The sequence below is a fragment of the Gorilla gorilla genome, chromosome 16 (genome assembly GCF_029281585.2).
Source record: "Gorilla gorilla gorilla isolate KB3781 chromosome 16, NHGRI_mGorGor1-v2.1_pri, whole genome shotgun sequence".
In the NCBI taxonomy this organism is placed as follows: Eukaryota; Metazoa; Chordata; class Mammalia; order Primates; family Hominidae; genus Gorilla; species Gorilla gorilla.
The window spans coordinates 66,536,110-66,551,514 of record NC_073240.2 but is presented as its reverse complement, the minus strand read 5'-3'; the positions used below and the strand labels follow the sequence as shown (position 1 = coordinate 66,551,514).

The following is a 15,405-nucleotide window of genomic DNA, read 5'->3' as shown; positions in this document are numbered from 1 at the left end:
CAGGCTGGTCTCGAACTCCTGACCTCGTGATCTGCCCACTTTGGCCTCCCAAAGTATTGGGATTACAGGTGTGAGCCACTGTGCCCAGCCTAACAGCCATTTTTTTAAACAAAATTTTTTTTCGCTTCCTTGATTAACTGATATTTTGCTTTTCTTTTTTGAGGTTTGTTTAATCAATTTTTTACGGGCTCACACCCGTAATGCTAGTACTTTGGGAGGCCAAGGCAGGCAGGTCACTTGAGATCAGCAGTTCGAGGCCAGCCTGGCTAACATGACGAAACCCCATCTGTACTAAAAATACAAAAATTAGCCAGGCGTGGTGGTGCGTGCCTGTGATCCCAGCTACTTGGGAGGCTGAGGCTGGAGAATCGCTTGAACCTGGGAGGTGGAGGTTGCAGTGGGCTGAGATCGTGGCACTGCACCCCAGCCTGGTCAATAGAGTAAGACTCTGTCTTAAAAAAAAAAAAAAATTGTTTGTAATTTAAAAAATGTAACCTGGCTTACCCAAAAAAGGGAAATTAGTTCCCATTAGGCAAAGATGCTGGAGTTTTCACAGTACCCGATGATAGAAGTACAGCCAAGACTCATGAAGGGGAAGGGAAACCAGGAACTGGAAATTTATAACCCAGGCAGCTATTTTCTTTTTTTCTTTCTTTATTTTGAGACAGCGTCTTACTCTGTCGCCCAGGCTGGAGTGCAGTGGTGCTATCTCGGCTCACTGCATCCTCCGCTTCCCGGGTTCAAGTGATTCTCCTGCCTCAGCCTCCTGAGTAGCTGGGATCACAGGCACATGCCACCATGGCTGGCTCATTTTTGTATTTTTAGTAGAGATGGGGTTTCACCGTGTTGTCCAGGCTGGCCTCGAACTCCTGGCCTCAAGTGATCCTCCCACCTCGGCCTTCCAACTTGCTGGGATTACAGGCCACCGTGCCCAGCCCCATGCAGCTATTTTCTTACTACCCTGAGGTAGCATGATTTCTCTGAGTCTTCCTGCTTTTCCACTTCATTTTTCTTACTTTGCATGTTGTCTTTCACCACTGCACGTGGATGGACATGTCTTCTAACTCTTAAATTCACATATTCGCTCATGGTTCTGTGATTTCATTCTGAACCTCTGGGAGAAAATTGAGTCTGAGGCAGGTATCTCTTTCTGGTCTAATCAGCTGTGGCCGATGAAGCCAAAGGTTCATAAAACATGGCTTTCAGGCCCAATTTTTATGGAAGGGGAATGATACAGGACATACGATTCTCAGAGGATAGGTGTGTAGGTAAATAGACTTTCTAAAAGGTGGTGGATACAAAGGGATACTTAATGATTAAAAAAATTATGATTTTTATGAAATAAAAAAGTTACTGCTCAGTGGCTTTATATATAGTAGGAAACTTAAATTATTTCATCCCCAATCTATACATGATTATTGTGAAGACTAAAAATGTCTCCCTTTTTTAAGTAAAAAACAGTGGAGGTGATTAGCTTCTGCATACAGAATTGCAAGTTTGAGTCATATTATTTTATGAGCATATGTGTATGATGATATATACCTTCTTTAATATTAATACCATTAATACATCACATCATTATTTAGCAAACATTTATTGACTGACTTCTCTCTGCCAGGGAGTATGCTAAAACAGATATTTACAGAAATGGGGGTGTAACATTGCTTACTCTCAGTGCATAATCTAGTTGAGAAGAATAGATGTTCAAAGAAATAATTAGAATATTAATGGGATAATCATAGTAGAGATATGTACAAGATACTCTAGAAGCATACAAAAAGAGAATGACAGTCTCTCATGGAGAAAACAGTAAGGAAGGCTTCGAAGAGCAGGTATCCAATATTACATAGCAGTTGACCATTGGAATAGAGATATTCTGATAGGAGGAACTGAATTTGCAAAGGTGGCATGGAGTTGTGTAAAGGGGGAAACTGTAAATGGTTCAGTATGACTGAAGTGAATTTTTACCCCATTTAACTTTATGAAACTTAAACTAAAACTTTTTTTCATACCTGTCCTTCACATGGTAGTAATGATTGCCTTTTTCAAGAGGCAGTTGTACATTGTAGAATACTCAAATCACTTTTTGTTATATAATTTTGATGTCATTTTGGGAATTGGGAATGAGATGTCACTGATCATTTGCTTTCAGATTCCTTTATTGCATTTTTTTTTTTTTTTTGAAGAGTCTTGCACTGTCACTCAGGCTGGAGTGCAGTGGCATGATCTTGGCTCACTGCAACCTTCACCTCCCAGGTTCGAGTGATTCTCCTGCCTCAGCCTCCCAAGTAGCTGGGATTACAGGCATGCATCACCACACCCGGCTAATTTTTGTATTTTTAGTAGAGGCAGGGTTTCCCTATGTTGGCCAGGCTGGTCTCGAACTCGTGACCTCAGGTGATCTGCCTGCCTCAGCCTCCCAAAGTGCTGGGATTACAGGCGTGAGCCACCGTGACTGGCCTCTTTTCTTTTCTTTTTGAGGCAGGGTGTCGCTCTGTCCCCCAGGCTGGAGTGCAGTGGTGTGATCATAGCTCACTATAGCCTTGACCTCCTGGGCTCAAGCAAACCTCCCACCTCAGCCTCCTGAGTAGCTGGGACCACAGGCATGAGCAATCATGCCCAGCTAATTAAAAAAATTTTTTTGTAGAGATGGGGGTCTCAAATTTTTCTAATAGTGGTTGGTTTGTTAGTTTACTTTTATGGTAGTTTTTCCTGTATAAGCCTGGACCTTCATACAGTGGATGACTGAAAATGGTAGAGCTTATAAAGCTTATAAAGTGCATATTTTTTATTAAAGTAAACATATGGGCTGTGTGTGGTGGCTACTTGGGAGGCTGAGGCAGGAGGATTGCTTGAGCCAAGGAGTTCGAAGTTAAGGTGAGCTATAATTGTGCCACTGCATTCCAGCCTGGGTAACAGAGTGAAACCTTGTCTCTCAAAACAACCAACAACAACAAAAAAAAGTAAACATTTGTAAAACTATTAAGTATCCACAAAAATTTTTTTAAAAAAAGCAAAAATAATACATTGTATAAGCCTATGTAATTTTAAAACATAATCTCTAAAATCAATGTCATTCTCAAATTTTATAATTTTAGAGAAAATAGCATATATATGTTATTTTATAAAACATCTTATTTTTATTTTTATTTTATTTTTTTGAGACAGGGTCTCACTTTGTTGCCCAGGCTGGAGTGCAGTGGCACGATCTCGGCTCACTCAGCAACCTCTGCCTCCCAGGTTCAAACGATTCTCCTGCCTCAGCCTCCCAAGTAGCTGGGATTACAGGTGCACACCACCATGCCTGGCTAATTTTTTTATTTTTTGTTTTAATTTTTTTGAGGTGGAGTTTCACTCTTGTTGCCCAGGCTGGAGTGCAGTGGCTCAATCTGGGCTCACCGCAACCTCCACCTCCCGGGTTCAAGCTATTCTCCTGCCTCAGCCTTCTGAGTAGCTGAGATTACAGGCATGCACCACCACACCTGGCTAATTTTGTATTTTTAGTAGAGACTGGGTTTCTCCATGTTGGTCAGGCTGGTCTCAAACTCCCGACCTCAGGTGAGCCACCCTCCTTGGCCTCCCAAAGTGCTGGGATTACAGGCGTGAGCCACTGTGCCTGGCCAATTTTTTTATTTTTAGTAGAGACAGGGTTTCACCATGTTGGCCAAGCTGGTCTCGAACTCGTGACCTCAAGTGATCCACCAACCTCGGCCTCCAAAGTGCTGGGATTACAGGCATGAGCCACCACGCCCAGCCAATAAAACATTTTATATCAGTATTTTTCTTCATAAAATTGTACCTACTGTTAAGCAAAACCAGTGTAGGCAGTTGGCAGAATGCCTTGTGCTTCACTACCCTGATGACAGTTGATTAACACCTTTACTTCTCTTTTCAATTCCTTTATCCACTCATTCATGATTCCTCCTCCACCCCATTAAAAATAATCAACCAACCAAAAACAAACAAACAAAAAAACCCCTAAAAAGCCCAGGTTGACTGTTCTGTGAAGTGACTGAGATGAGAAGGAGAGAAGGAAAGTAGTTTTGGCCAGATTTGTGGAGGCGGCAGCAGTGGTGTGTGTATGTTTGAAGCATGAGGTTTGTGATAAAAGCGACAAAAGTGACCAGTCTTCCTTTTGTCACTTTTATCTTTCAAATATGTTTCCCTCTAACTTTATTGAGGTATATTCAAGTATACTTTTGATACTGTCCAGGAAGGAAATGATGAGTAAAGAAAAGGTGATATCCATTGTGCTTGTTCCTCCTTTCATGTGGAATCCCCTTCCATCTCTCCTCTTATCACCTACTGATATTTCAGAATTTAGATGGTGGTGTTCTTTTTTGACTCCTCAAGCCTAAGCTGTGTGTCCTTCTTGTGCTTCCTGTGATTACTCCTGTTATAGACTTATCATGTATTATATTGCTTGTTTTCTTGTCTGCCTTCTCTATTAAACCGCTGTAAGGCAGGGTCATGTCTCATTTGTCTTTGTGTTTTAGTGCCTGGTTCTTCAGACCACATGGTAGAGGTACCATTTTAGGATTCTTGGTTGCAAATTACAGAAATTAATTCTGGTTAGCTGAACCAAAAGAAAAGGAATTTATTGGAAGCATATTGGTTGGCTTACAGAAATGATTAGAAGACTAGAGAACCAGACTCAGAGAACAAATATGAAACAAACCTCAGGGCTAGACCATAGCCAAAGTTATGCCATATCCTTTTCCTGTTGAACACACCGTTGATGCCACTGGATGCCATTGCTGGAGCATTGCCACTGGGTGCTGTATATCACTGCTCTAAGAATGATTTTTTTTTTTTTTTTTTGCTTAGAAACAATAGAAATTGATTTCCCATGGTTCTCAGGGTTGGAGGTCCGAGAGCAGGGTGCCAGCAAGGTCAGGTTCTGGTGAGGGTTCACTTTTTGGTGGCAGACTGCTGACTTTGTGTATCCTCACATGGTGGAAACAGCTCTGAGAATGAATCTTAAACTGTTTTTTCTACTTTAGCTCTAGATTCAAATTCTGCATGAGTGCATATAATTGACCAATCTATGTGCTTGGTCCCTAAATAGGGAGAGCAAATATCAGGTCTTTTTTTTTTTTTTTTTTTTTTTTTTTTGAGACGGAGTCTCATTTTGTTGCCCAGGCTGGAGTGCAGTGGCTCGATCTCAGCTCACTGCAACCTCCACCTCCCAGGTTCAAGCGATTCTCCTGCCTCAGCCTCCTGAGTAGCTGGGATTACAGGCGGGTGCCACCATGCCCAGCTAATTTTTGTATTTTTAGTAGAGACAGGGTTTCACCGTATTGGTCAGGCTGGTCTCAAACTCCTGACATCATGATCTGCCTGCCTTGGCCTCCCAAAGTGCTGGGATTACAGATGTGAGCCACCGTGCCTGGCCAAATATCTGGTCTTTTTCTGCTTTCATGATTGGTTCGGACATCCAGCCTTTTTAATAAGATACATACAGTGGCAGATTTTCTAAACATAGAAAGGGAGTTCACATGCTACATGGTCAAAAATAAAACTGATACATGTCCATTTCAGTATTCAGTAAATATTTGTCAGATGAGTGAATGAGAGAATCAGAGTCATGATTTCCTGTCTCTAGACCTTTAAGTCACCAAACATTGAAGTGATAATGGTGTTGCTAATGTAATTGAAAATAAAATCAAAGGAGCAAGCTATGGAGGGGAACAGGGATGAGGCTGAGAAATGTGTCGACATCGCCCAGGAGGCCCTGAATGCTGGCAACCGCGAGAAGGTCCAGCGCTTCCTGCAGAAGGCCGAGAAGCTCTACCCACTGCCCTTGGCCCGCGCATAAACAAATGTAAAAATTACTATGAAGTACTTGGAGTTACGAAAGATACTGGTGATGAAGATTTGAAAAAAGCTTATAGAAAGCTTGCTTTGAAGTTTCATCCAGACAAAAACCATGCATCTGGAGCAACAGATGCTTTTGAAAAGATTGGGAATGCTTATGCTGTTTTAAGTAATCCAGAAAAGCAAAAACAGTATGACCTCACGGGCAATGAAGAACAAGCATGTAACCACCAAAACAATGGCAGATTTAATTTCCATAGAGGTTTTGTGAAGTTGATATAACTCCAGAAGACTTGTTTAATGTATTTTTTGGGGGTGGATTTCCTTCAGGTAGTATACATTCTTTTTCAAATGGAAGAGCTTGTTATAGCCAACAACATCAGCATTGACATAGTGGACATGAAAGAGAAGAGGAAAGAGGAGATGGAGGTTTTTCTGTGTTTATCCAGCTGATGCCCATAATTGTATTGATCCTCGTGTCATTATTAAGCCAGCTGATGGTCTGTAATCCTCCTTATTCCTTATATCCCAGATCTGGAACAAGGCAAACTATTAAAACGCAGACAGAAAACTTGGGTGTTGTTTATTATGTCAGCAAGGACTTTAAAAATGAATATAAAGGAATGTTATTACAAAAGGCAGAAAAGAGTGTGGAGGAAGATTATGTGACTAATATTCGAAATAACTGCTGGAAAGAAAGACAACAAAAAACAGATATGCAGTATGCAGCAAAAGTATACCGTGGTGATCGACTCCGAAGGAAGGCAGATGCCTTGAGCATGGACAACTGTAAAGAATTAGAGCGGCTTACCGGTCTTTATAACGGAGGATGAACTGGAATTTTTATTTATACCTTTTAGCGTACTCTTTATTTTTTCTGTAAGTAAGTTTAGTTTCATCATGAGAGATGAAGGAAAAGATCTGATACTGAAAACTAAACTGAATAGTTGGTTCCTGAAATCTTGGACTGTTTATGACCTACTGGCTCCTTTAAGTAGTAACTGAAAACTAAAATGGAATATTTTAGTTACGCTTCTACAATTATTTTCATTTTAAAAGCTTGCATGATTCCTAACTAAAATGTCTTGAGAAAGGATTATCACACCTGTAGCAATTTCCAGTTTTAGTGATTCTCCATTTTTCCTCTTGTCATGTAAATATTTATGGAATGATCATTTTGTGTACATACAGGTTACTGCTTTTTTATTTAAATTCTTTAGTGTTTTGCTCCATGAGACACTTCAGTTTAAATTGATGGAATAAATGTTATATGACACATTTACATTTTCCTTATCAAGGTGTCAAATATGTGGACTTTAAACAATGAAACTTTTTCAAAAAGAAAAAACAAAAACTTTAACTTTGTGTAAAATCTTACAGTATTATCAGCTTAGAGGGAATTGATATTTTTAATATTGCCGTTATATTCCAAAATATATATTGAGATAAATGAACTGATGTAGAATATCATTTTGTTATTTAGTTTTATGAATTACTATACATATACATGCATAGAAATGAAATGCTATACTGATAGATTTTAAAGAAAATATGAGGAAATGGCTATAAATATTAAACTAAAAGGTTCTTCAACAGTAAAGTGCAGTTATGTCATTTACAATTCCAATACTTTAAAGGCCACCAAATTTTGATGTGTATGTCCTTGAAGGGCTGCTAAAATTTATGAAGAGGACTCTCACTTTTTCCCCCATAGAAATTTGCAGTTTCTTGGTGATCGTTTAAGCAGGATCCAAAGAAGTTCTTCTACAAATAAGTAATAAGAAAAATGAGTACTAAAATACAGCTTTGTGCCTTTTAACCTTATGCCAACTCCTAAACATGTAAGTAGATTATAGTATACTTATCTGATCAGAGCATGATCTGTTTGGCCACATGCAAGTGTGAGCAGAAATAGAGCAGCAGGTAGAATAGTAACTTAAAGCAAGTCCTCCTTTAAAAATTCTGAGCTAAAATCTGTTCACCATTGAGTAATTGAATTAATCCTATAGGAATAAGCTCCTTGTAAGTAATTCCATATTATGAATTAGAAAAAAAAACCAGCTGGAAATTGAAGTTTTTGGTGCCTGTATACTGGAGATGAAACTATTTGATTTCTAGTCTTCTGTGTTTAGCAGTTGTAATAGTTTAATGAATTTGCTTCATACTCGGTTAATGGAACATAAACATATCTTTGGTACTTCTTTGTGAGTGAAAGAATGCTAGATAGGGTGGCTTTGTTCTTTGTTTAAATTTTTTTCTGAATGTAGTTAATTTATGGCATCTGTTGAATAAAACTGCTAAAATGAAAAAAAAAAGAAAAGACAATCAATACCAAACCATAAAATAAACAAAAGATAAGCAAACTCAGCATATTTCTGCTTTTTTAAAATGACGAGTACCTCATTAAGTGATTTACATCAAATTATTTGAATTGAATTTATACTTTTTTTGGTCCCTTATTTTGAAATACCCAAGCCATGAGCTTATTTGCGTGATAATCTAATGCTGGATAGAACCAGGATTTTAATTTGGCTGAAGTGATTTCAGAGCATGTAGCTGCTATACCTTACTACATTTTATAGTTTTCATATAGTTGTATTCAGCAATGAATTAAAACAGGAACAACAAATCAGTATTTTAGAAAGCTCAGAGGAATGTTTATGTTTGTGGAGGAAAAAAGGTTTTTATTTATTTCTCAGCCATCTTACTCACCTATAAGGTCTTACTATATAACAACTTTGGAAAACAGTTAGGCATTACCTACCACAGTTGTGTGTGTGTGTGTGTGTGTGTGTGTGTGTGTGTGTGTGTATACACCTTATATGCTAGGAATTTCATTCTTAGCTATTTTTTAAAAATCTATGCGTTTTTACATGCATGAAAACTCATAATAGTTTATATCCGACTTTGTAATCATTTATAACAGCCTCACATTGGAAACCAGCCAAATGTCAATTAACAATAGAATGGATACATAAAATTGTGGGTTTTTGTTGTTGTTGTTGTTTTTTGGTTTTTTTTGAGACAGAGTTTTGCTCTTGTCGCCCAGGCTAGAGTGCAGTGGTGTGATCTCAGCTCACTGCAACCTCTGCCTCCAGGGTTGAAGCAGTTCTCCTGTCTCAGCCACCCGAGTACCTGGGATTACAGGCACCCGCCACCATGTCCGGCTATTTTTTTCTTTTTTTTGTATTTTTTAGTAGAGACGGGGTTTCACCATGTTGGCCAGGCTGGTCCTGAACTCCTAACCTCAGGTAATCCACCTGCCTCGGCTTCCCAAAGTGCTGGGATTACAGGCATGAGCCACCGCGCCTGGCAAAATTGTGTATTCTTAAAATGAAAAACTATACAGAAATGAAAATGAACAAACTGCTATATATGAGTATGGCCAAATCTCAAAAAACATTGTAGAATGAAAAAAGCTGGACCAAAATAATGTACACTTTATATGTCCTTCCATGTTCCATTTATGTAAAAGTTCAGAAATAGAAAAAAACTAATCTACTGTTAGCATTCAAGATAGTGGTTCTCTTTGGGAAGGTTGGAGGGGGCTTCCTGTTACTGTTAATGTACTATTTCTCGACCTGTGAGGTGTTTGTAATGGATGATGTGTTTATTTTGTGATAATTCCTGAGTTGTACATTTTCTATATGTGTGTTATACTTTAAAAAGTAAAAAAACAAAACAAAATGAAAAAAACAGGCTAGTGCAGTAGCTCATGCTTGTTATTCCAACACTTTGGGATGCCGGCATGGGCAGATCACTTGAGCCCAGGAGTTCAAGACCAGGAGTTCGAGACCAGCCTGGGCAACATGGCAAAACCGCATCTCTACCCAAAAAAAAGAAAAAGATAAATTAGCCAGACGTGGTGGTGTGTGCCTATAGTCCCAAGCTACTTAGGAGGCTGAGGTGGGAGGATCACTTGAGGTGAGCCATGATCGTGCCACTACACTCCACACTGATTTGAGTTTTGCTGAAACCAGTGGTTACATATTTCTCTCTGGAAGGAAGTGGGGTAAGAGCACCTGGGATACGGAGAACTGATTTCATCATATTTTTCATTTCATGGTATACTTTTGTGACTAACCTGTATGAAGCCCTGCTTTATTTTGTTCTCCTTTATCTCTCGTCTTCATCCAATTCCCTTTCCCTCACAGTTGTCCATTTGAATATGTCTAATATATCATCCTGAATGTCTTTGAAAACTATCATGCTAACTTTACTATATGTTTTAAGTTTATATAAATGCTATTTTGCTGTAGATTCCTTTCTGCTTCTTACTGATTTCATTCAACACTAAATTTAAATAACGTATTTGTGTTTCTATGTTTACATCTATTCTTTTACTTCTGACCGTCCCATGATACTCGATAATGGTATCAGTTGCATTTTAAAAATTATTCCTGGTTGGATTACAGGTGGTTCATGCCTGTAATCCCAGCATTTTATGGGAGGCAAGGTAGGAGAATTGCTTGGCCCAGGAGTTTGAGGCTGCAATGAGCTATAATTGCACCACTGCACTCCAGCCTGGGTGACAGAATGAGACTTTGTGCCAAATAAATAAATAATCATTCATTTAACAGATATTCACCATATACTATTTGCCAGGTACTGTTCTAGGTGCTGGTTATGCAGCAGTGAATAAAACAGAAAAATCTGTACCCTCATGGAACTTACAATCTTGTGGAAAGAGAGAATAAATAAGACATATGGTATGTTAGACAGGCAAGCTGGTTAATTTTTATGCCTCAGTTTGTTCAATTATACTAAAGGTACTTGAAACAAAATCTCCAAGGACCTTCCTAGCTCTAAAATCCCATGATTCTGTGGTGTTTTAACTTTCTCATTTTTTTCTACTGTGCTGACCTCATCCATTGAGTAAATATTTACACACCTACCATGTGTTTATAACTGCTATGCATGTGAGAGAATGAAAAAGTAGAGCACAAAGTTTCTGCCTTTGAATTGTTTATAGTCGGTCTGGAAACAAGAGGTATCTGTATATTAACACTGTTATTTCCAGTCTGTTCTTATTCTGTCCAGAACAGATCCATATTCTCAAGGGAATAGCAGCTACTTCAGCTGCAACCTAATTTCTGGGTGAGGGACAGGGTTGCCCCTGAACACAGTATAAGACTCCTTTTTTTTAATGTTCTTATATATGTAGGAATCCTCACTGTAGTTCTGTAGCATTATTTTATGTTGTCCACTTATTTTCGGTCTGGAACTTAGCCAGGATAGGAAAATTTATCTCAGAATTTAGTAGATTGGTTTTCATTGGGATTTAATGGATGATCACTCTCTGCCCTCCTTATCTTTTGTGTGCCTATATATGTCTGTGTGTAGTATCCCTCACTGTCTGCTGGGGACCAGTTCCAGGACCACCTGTGGATTCCAAAATCCACTCAAGCCCAGCAGTTGCCTGTTGAGAACTTGTGGATACAAAAAGCTGGCCTATTTTTGCAGCTTTCGTGTCCCACAATACCATATTTTTGATCCAAGTTGGTTGCAGATGCAAAATTGCCCATACTGAGGGCTGACATATTTATTACAAAAAAAAGAAAACCATGTGTAAGTGGAACTGCACAGTTCAAATCAGTGTTGTTCAAGAGTCAACTGTGTTTATATGTTTGTTTAATTATGTTCAAGTATAATGTTCTGGATGCCTGAGTGAATGTGACCAACAAGGCATTCAACACGCCAAATAAGCTTATACTTTGTGCTTTGGTTTGTTTCTGCATCTATTTTTTTTTTTTTTGAGATGGAGTCTCACTCCGTTGCCCAGGCTGGAGTGCGGTGGCCTGATCTCAGCTCACCACAACCTCTGCTTCCCAGGTTCAAGTGATTCTCCTGCCTCAGCCTCCTGAGTAGCTGGGACTACAGGCATGCACCACCATATCTGGCTAATTTTTGTAATTTTTTGGTAGAGACAGAGTTTCACTATGTTGGCCAGGCTGGTCTTGAACTCCTGACCTCGTGATCCACCTGCCTTGGCCTCCCAAAGTGTTGGAATTACAGGCGTGAGCCACCGCGCCCGGCTTCTGCATCTATTTTGTAAGAAAGTATTGTTTTTGGAAATATATCTCTGCATTTCATTGGCTGTATGTACTTTGTGATAAAAATATACCACTCCACAGGGATTAGGGATAATGGGGTGAAGCAGGGAGGGCAGTGTGTGTGCTTATAAAAGGGCAACACTAGGGACCCTTGTGATGGAAGTGCGCTGCATCTTGTCTTTGGTAATGGATATATGGTTTTATGCACATGTGACAAAACTGTGCTTATAAAGGGCAATACTAGGGATCCTTGTAATGGAACTGTACTGTATCTTGATTTTGGTGATGGATATGTTGTATTATGCACATGTGATAAAACTGCATAGAACTAAACACACACACAGATGAATACAAATAAAACTGGGGAATCAGGATGAGACAGGTGAATTGTATCAATGTCAGTAATACAGCTGTGCTATAGTTTTGCAAGATGTTACCATTTGAAGAAAACGTGGTGAAAGGTGTACCAGCTCTCTATTATTTCTTTCAACTGAATGTGAATCTACAATTATCTCAAACTAAAAGTTTCAATTAAAAATAACAATTTAAAGAAGTCTGTGTTAAAAGATAATGGCTTAGCACATGTAGCTGCAGGAAGCACATTCATATATCACTTTGTGGAGCATGACTTTCATTTACAATCAAAGGATGCTCTGCTAAATAGATTTTATAAATTTTCTATTCCGGGTTTTCTTGTGCATGTATAGAAAGTAAGGCAATACCTGTGATGTGTTATCTTCATTAGCAGAAGAAGAACTTTGCAAACACTTAAGTGATGCCAGTTTTGTGTCAGCCTCATCTTGTGTGTCAAATAGAAAATCAGTTAATTCTAATAATAGTTCTTTTTTTCGTACAATTCATGGAATAAAAGTTTTTGGAAGTTCATTCATCAGAATGGAAATATTTGATATTATTGTGAATGCTAATGTGAATTCAACATCAAAGAAAATGTTACTTTTTTTTTTTTTTCTTTTTTTTTGAGACAGGGTCTCGCTCTGTCACCCAGGCTGGAGTGCAGTGGTGCCATCATAGCTCACTGCAGCCTCAACCTCCTGGGCTCAAGCAATCCTCCGACCTTAGCCTTCCAAGTAGCTGGGACTATAGTGCACACTACCACACCCAGCAAATTTTTAAATTTTTTGTACAGATGGGGTCTCACTATGTTGCCCAGGCTAGTCTCAAACTCCTGACTCAAGTGATCCTTCTGCCTCGGTCTCCCAGAGTGCTGGGATTACAGGCATAAGCCACTGTGCCTGGCCACTTGTTATTTTTTTTAATTTCTTTTTAAAATTAAATTTAATTAATTATTGGTTTTTTTGAGACAGAGTCTTGCTCTATTGCCCAGGTTGGAGTGCAGTGGCACGATCTCTGCTCACTGCAACCTCCGCCTCCAGGGTTCAAGCAATTCTCATGTCTCAGCCTCCCGAGTAGCTGGAATTACAGGCACATGCCTCCACGCCCAGCTAATTTTTGTATTTTTAGTAGAGACGGGGTTTCACCCTGTTGGCTAGGCTGGTCTCAAACCCCTGATCTCAAGTGATCCTCCCACCTCTGCCTCCCAAAGTGCTGGGGTTATAGGCATGAGCTACCATGCCCAGCCAATTTTATTTTTTTGTCCAGATGAGGTCTTGCTGTGTTGCCCAGGCTGGTCTTGAACTCCTGGCCTCAAGTGATTTTTCTGCCTTGACCTCCCAAAGTGTTAGGATTATAGATATGACCCATCGCACCTGGCCTGTTTTTAGAATAATGATACAAATATTAAGTTTAATGGGGCAGAGTTATGGTCAAAACAGTGTTCTTACTATATTAAGAAACAATGTAGCAGAAAATGTATTTGAAATTGGTTGTAGCACATCCATAATTCATAATTACATCTAAATAAGTCTGGTATTCTACCAATAAAATAACTGTAATTTTCAAAATTTACAAGTATTTCTATATACGTACAGTATTTTTACTAGAAATTTTTGTGACAACTGATGTTGAATTTTTAAAAATGTTTCAGCAAGTCAGTATTTACATTGTTTCGTTGCCACTTGTCAGCAATAACATTTTAGAGATATTTGAAAAGTACATTTACCACTCCATATTTACTCCCTGAAATTGTTTCAGGGAACTTTTGGCATCCTCATTTTAAAAATACATATATCTATCCTGACAATATGTAGCAGTTCAAAAGGCAATAAGATTATGAATATATTATTTTGCTTTCATTCTTTTCACCCTCCATTTCAAGACACTATCGAATTTTTTTTTTTTTTTTTTTTTTTTTTTTTGAGACAAGGTCTTGCTTGGTCACTCAGGCTGGCTGGAGTGCAGTGGTGTGAACAAGGCTCACTACAGCCTCGACCTCCTGGGCTCAAGCAATCCTCCCATCCCATCTCAGCCCCACCAAGGAGCTAGGACTGCAGGACTGCACCACCAACGCCTGGCTACTTTTGGTATTTTTTGTAGAGACAGGATTTTGCCATGTCTCAAACTCCTGAGCTCAAGTGATCCAAATGCCTCGACCTCCCAAAGTGCTGGGATTATAGACGTGAGCCACTGTACCTGGTGTTTATTAAATTCTTGACTCAGTTTATGCCCTTACCCCCTTCTCTTCCACTTCTCACAGACACACACATGTCAAGGACCTAACCAAGTTAGATGAATCTTGTGTCTGGGTGTAGTTGCTCCTGTTTCCTGGTTGTTAGTAGATATTCCATGTTGGTTAAAGCTGTGGTTTCTTCCTCTTGAGGTGCTTATGATTTCTGTGCTGCAGCTTGTTTCCCCGCAGAAGCTATTGACTCTTACTGAAACTCCTTTTGTGTGTGCATGTGTCCAGTGTTAAAGCTAACCTATAGTGCTTGGTACAATACAGTTGGTCTGGCTCTACTCTTAAGACTTTGTCAGTGGCATCATCTTTCCATCTCGTGTTTAAAATGACTCATAATTACAAGTTACTAAATTACTTAATTAAAAAAAATAAGATATTGGCATATTGAATTCTGTAATATGACATTGCTTATTCTCTTGTTCAGAAGAATTTGGTTCCTTGGTGAGATTTGATACAAATGATTCTATGTAAGTACATTTGCCCCTTGGTATCCTCCATGGATTAGTTCCAGGATACCCCCAACCTCCACCCGATGGATACCAAAATCCACATATACTTAAGCCCCTTACGTAAAATGGTGTGGTATTTGCATATAATCTACACACATCCTCCTGTATACTTTAAATCACCTCGAGATTATCTATAATACCTAATTCAATTAAATGCTATATAAAGTTGTACCGAATTATTTTGTTAAATTTGTATTACATTTTTTGTCGTATCATTCATTCATTCATTCATTGGAGATAGAGCTTTACTCTGTTACCCAGGCTGGAGCGCAGTGGTGTGATCAGGGCTCACTGCAGCCTCAGCTTCCTGGGCTCAAGTGATTCTCGTGCCTCAGTCTCCTAAGTAGCTGAGACTACAGGCACGTGCCACACTTCCTGGCACTAACTTTCTTCTTTTTTTTTTAGAGACGGGGGTCTCACTATATTGCAC

At 39.1% G+C, this 15,405-nt stretch overlaps 1 protein-coding gene and 1 pseudogene across 13 annotated transcripts in view; both read left to right on the top strand.

The window, feature by feature from the left end:
- Positions 1-15,405, top strand: part of DENND4A (DENN domain containing 4A) — a 134,292-nt gene that overhangs the window by 14,504 nt on the left and 104,383 nt on the right. The window lies entirely within an intron of this gene.
- Positions 5,126-6,737, top strand: LOC101125904 (dnaJ homolog subfamily B member 14-like; annotated as a pseudogene).